The sequence below is a fragment of the Schistocerca americana genome, chromosome 4 (genome assembly GCF_021461395.2).
Source record: "Schistocerca americana isolate TAMUIC-IGC-003095 chromosome 4, iqSchAmer2.1, whole genome shotgun sequence".
Classification (NCBI taxonomy): Eukaryota; Metazoa; Arthropoda; class Insecta; order Orthoptera; family Acrididae; genus Schistocerca; species Schistocerca americana.
Genome location: NC_060122.1, coordinates 176,539,232 through 176,544,476, shown reverse-complemented (window position 1 = coordinate 176,544,476; position 5,245 = coordinate 176,539,232). Strand labels below are relative to the sequence as shown.

The window sequence follows — 5,245 nt, the reverse complement described above, 5'->3', positions numbered from 1 at the left end:
GAAGGCGTTGAGAGCGTTGCAGGGTGGGGGCAAGGGCAAGGAAGGCGGTGTCATCGGCAAACTGGAGAAGGTGGATGGGGGGTGACGGCGGTGGCATGTCCGCCGTGTACAACAGGTACAGAAGGGGGGAGAGGACGGAGCCTTGGGGCACATCGGCGGAGGGGAAAAAGGTGCAGGAATCGGTGTTATGGATGGTGACATAGGAAGGACGGCGGGAGAGAAAGGAACCGATCAGACGGACGTAGTTAATGGGAAGGGCGAAGGTTTGGAGCTTGAAGAGGAGACCGGAATGCCATACGTGGTCATAAGCGCGTTCGAGGTCAAGAGAGAGGAAGATTGCGGAGCGACGGGAATTGAGCTGTTCGGAAAGGAGATGAGTGAGGTGAAGGAGAAGATCGTCGGAAGAGAAGGACGGCCGAAAGCCACACTGCTCCAGCGTGACCGCGCTCGCCTATAAATAGTACAGGCCAAAGAGTCTGCTGCAGTGAACACGTGAGTCTGTCGTGTTACCAACCTACGGTTTCTAAGTACACCAAAGACAGAAATCGCAATCGATAGTGGGTATACTACGGGCGGGAGCTCAAACGAAAGAGCTTTGTAAAAGACCAACCCTGACAACCGCGGAAAAACGAAATAGAAGCGAAGCAATAAAAGACAGCAACGAGATGCGAGAGCCCGATTGCGCCCAAACACTGTCGATTACCAAAAATATTGGCTCCACACGACGCTCAGGAAACGAGCCGTAGAAAGATGGAAGTGCACACGGCGCAGTAACACCTACCAACTAGAGTGCCAATCGAACTGTAATATTAATTTATTGAAAATATAAATTTATTGAAAATATAACGTACTACCAGATACTGAGTTATAACAAGATTACAATATGTGCGATGAAATTATCCCCGTTTCATGATCACGTACTGAAAATCGCTAATTATAATGAAATAAAAAGGATATAACAAACGGAAGGTTGACGTGGAGTAGTTAACGATGTGTCCGCTGGATTATTTAATAATCTAATAATATAATAACTACAGTAGTGTATGAGATGTAGCGCCAGCTGCAAATACCGACAACTATCAGCTGTATAATTGAATGACAAACAACGAAAATTTGTACAGGAGTGGGAATCGAACCCAGAGCGGTCGCTACCTGTGCACGACTCATGACCAGAGCCAAACTTCACTACGGCGTCGTTCCTACGTAGAAACCTGTACATGCACAGACGTTAAGTAATTCTCGTACATGAGAGAACATTTTAACTGAAAATCCCTAGTTGGTATCGGCGGATAAATACGATACTTCTCTGTTGTTAGGAAGAACGATACAATACAGGTATGTTTGTGTGATTGAGTGTCTGAAAAAACAGACACTGCAGTGCCGTTGTGAAATAGAGGAAATGAATTCTCAGTTGCGAATACGACCAACCGACAGCTGTATAACATTCCATCGTACTTCTTAACGACACAGGCACTGCAGTATCGTAACTACAATAATGAATCACACTACCAAGAATGTGCATTAAAATACTATTCGTAGATTAATCAGATAAATTAGAGTATTTACTAAACGGAATGGTTTACTCCAAAGGCTGAAATAGCACACTTCTTACTTGAGTGACCAAACAATTTGTAATGAAGCGCCGGCCGAAGTGGCCGGCGGTTAAAGGCACTGCAGTCTGGAACCGCAAGACCGCTACGGTCGCAGGTTCGAATCCTGCCTCGGGCATGGGTGTTTGTGATGTCCTTAGGTTAGTTAGGTTTAACTAGTTCTAAGTTCTAGGGGACTAATGACCTCAGCAGTTGAGTCCCATAGTGCTCAGAGCCATTTTTTTGTAATGAAGCATCATGAAACTAGTTAATGAAAAAAATTCGTTGTTTACATTGTATTTAATCTTAGCAAGAAACTGCGTTTTACCAATAAAAGTCCATTTAGCTGGATTTCTGCTGTAACGTCGCTATTCAGTGGCAGATACATAATTTCCACGTACCTCTTAGTTGACTTTATTGTCATGTTATGAAAATTATTACATAGTGGCGATCTCTTCTTCTAGGATCCCCTCGTATAGTCACGTAATAAACTTCCCTCCGTATGTATTTCATCGATCATCACAAAATGCTCACAATCGCACACACATCACACGGCATTCCGACAACGAACAGACCGCTACAGACTAGTACTCTCAAAGTTGTTCCGATAAAGTAAGTCTTTGCCTAACTAGTGCAGATTCTCGTACACGGAAAATAAATGTTATACTTCGCTAACACTGACTCTACTATTCAGTACAGTTTATCTTTCGAAATAATCTATTACATAATATTATTCGCAACAACTTAAGTCCTCTCACAGAAATGACAGTTTTTATGCAAGTAATTTTACTAACAAAAGGCGTTACTGGTTGCGCTAACCGAAGGATGGCGCATATTTTGAAATGTCTCAGATATGAACTGAAATTAGTACGCTCAAAGACACAGACATCAAAAAAGATTACGCATCACCTCGGTTCCGAGAGTTCCCGAACCTGTACAGAGAATTGGAATAGAGATCAACATAAACATCATTGTTATTGCTCATGAAAACCACGCATTACCTGTTGTACCTTCAGAGGTGGTGGTCCAGATTGCTGTACCTCTAATACCCAGAAGTACGTCCTCTTCCATTGATGCATGCCTGCATTCGTCGTGGCATACTATCCACAAGTTCATCAAGGCACTGTTGGTTCAGATTGTCTCACCACTCAACGGTGTTTCTGTGGTGTCACCGCCAGACACCACACTTGCTAGGTGGTAGCCTTTAAATCGGCCGCGGTCCGGTAGTATACGTCGGACCCGCGTGTAGCCACTATCAGTGATTGCAGACCGAGCGTCGCCACACGGCAGGTCTAGAGAGACTTCCTAGCACTCCCCCCAGTTGTACAGCCGACTTTGCTAGCGATGGTTCACTGATAAATTACGCTCTCATTTGCCGAGACGATAGTTAGCATAGCCTTCAGCTACGTCATTTGCTACGACCTAGCAAGGCGCCATTATCATTTGCTATTTATCTTGTGATGCATGTACCGTCAGACCGATGTTCACTAATTATGGATTAAAGTTAAGAATTCCGGAAGCTACGTACCTTTTTTGTTAGTCTCAATTCCTTGTCCTGTTCCAGACCTCACGCCAGCCTGCGTGAGCTTAAACGCGTGCCTTTCGGCTTCCTGTCATAGTGGATTGGCTTTCTTGCCAGTCCACAACAGTTTCGGCGTAGATCCATCAGAGTGGTTGGTGGGTCACGTCGTCCTTTTCAATCTATCCCACGCATGTGCGATAGGGTTCATGTCTGGAGATCATGCTGGCTAGTCCAGTCGAGCGATGTCGTTATCTTGAAGGAACTCATTCACAAGATGTGCCTCGCCAATATGCACTATCGGTCGGAGGATGGGATTTACGTATCGTAAAGCCGTTGCAGTGCCTTCCATGACGACCAGCGGCGCACGTCGGCCCCGCATAATGCCACCCCAAAACAGCTTTACTCGATGGACAGTGTGTCTAAGGAGATCAGACTGACCTGGTTGCCTCCAAACACGTCTCCGACGATTTTCTGGTTGAAGGCATATGCGACACTCTCGGTGACGAGAACGTGATGCCAATCCTGAGCGGTCCATTCGGCAAGTTGTTGGGCCCATCTGTACCGCGATGCGTGGTGTCGTGGTTGCAAAGATGGACCTCGTCATGGACGTCGGAATTGAAGTTGCGCATCATGCAGCCTATTGCGCACGGTTTGAGTCCTAACACGACGTCCTGTGGCTGCACGCAGAGCATTATTCAACATGGTGGCGTTGTTGTCAGGATTCCTCCGAGCCATAATGCGTAGGTAGCGGTCATCCAGTGCAGTAGTAGACATTGGGCAGCCTAAGCAAGGCATGTCATCGACCGTTCCTGTCTCTCTGTACACCCCACAAAATCGTACGTTTTTTATATTAGGTGCACTGTGCTGCACCTACTGCCAGGTACTCCATATCAGCGACCTCAGTAGTCGTGAGACATAGTATAAACTTGGTTCTGTGCGAGGTAATTGCTAATTTGTGGTTCCGAGCCACTAGTGACTAGGCAGTGCAAGTATGTTTGAAATGTAAACCCGTCGTTTAACGATATTGCAGTGACTGTGTGTTGTTAAGATCAGCAGGCATTGCGGTGTCTACAGTCGGTATGAAGTACATTAAATATAATCGCAGTCGCGAATACGAAGAGTCGTCATCTGTGTAAGTGAACGAGAAAAATGAAAACTTGTGCCGGACCGGGACTCGATCCCGGATTTCCCGCTTTGCGAGAGCTATCATTTTAGCCGCTATGGCTATCCGTGGACGAATTTTTTTTATTTTTTATCTCATCTTGTTCGTTGAATTTGTTCGGGGCGGACGTCCCATGACGCTTGTTAAAATTAATCGTGGATCCATTAACACAGTTTTCTTTATTACAGAGGGCAACTAACAGTGCCGATTGAGTGTCATCCTTCCGCAGGGGCCATGCTAATCTCCACCCTATCGTTCCAATTTTAGTACATGTTTCACAAGCTGCGACATCGCCGCGAGAAAAACAGTGACCCGCATATCTAACAAGTTTCCTTTAATTTACGTCTATGGTGACAAACTTTTTGTTAACCGATTACCGGTTTCGGTCTTAAATAACCATCATCAGATCTGCAGCAAAAATGGGAAAAACAGTAATACACTCGCTGTCTACAGCTTAAGAAAAATAGATAGACCATGATGTAAAGTAGTACTGACAAAATTAACATTTGTGCGCTTTAAATATGAAGAGGCATACCTGTTTCATAAAAACAAAGTCCTAATGTACTGCAGCCATAGTGGCATAGTCTGTTGTGTTGGGTGAAGAGCCAACACCGTGTAACTAGAGGAGGCCGAAATGCACGCGTTTTAGCTCACGCAGGCTGGCGTGAGGAGGGAACAACTATACTGACGTGAGGTCTGGAACATGACAAGGAATGAGAATTCAGAAAGCGGGCGTAATTAGTTTCATACTTTAATCGATTAATGATGAACGCCGCTCTTGACGGTACATGATTCACAATGTTATCTGTTAGTAACTGAATATGGCGCCTTGCTAGGTCGTAGCAAATGACGTAGCTGAAGGCTGTGCTAAACTGTCGTCTCTGCAAATGAGAGCGTATGTAGTCAGTGAACCATCGCTAGCAAAGTCAGCTGTACAACTGGGGCGAGTGCTAGGGAGTCCCTCTAGACTAG

At 45.4% G+C, this 5,245-nt stretch overlaps 1 non-coding gene across 1 annotated transcript; it reads right to left on the bottom strand.

Moving 5' to 3' along the window:
• Positions 1-4,457: 4,457 nt before the first annotated feature.
• Positions 4,458-4,562, bottom strand: LOC124614520. Its single transcript, XR_006979744.1, has one exon. It is a non-coding gene; the product is annotated as a U6 spliceosomal RNA (small nuclear RNA).
• Positions 4,563-5,245: the final 683 nt, after the last annotated feature.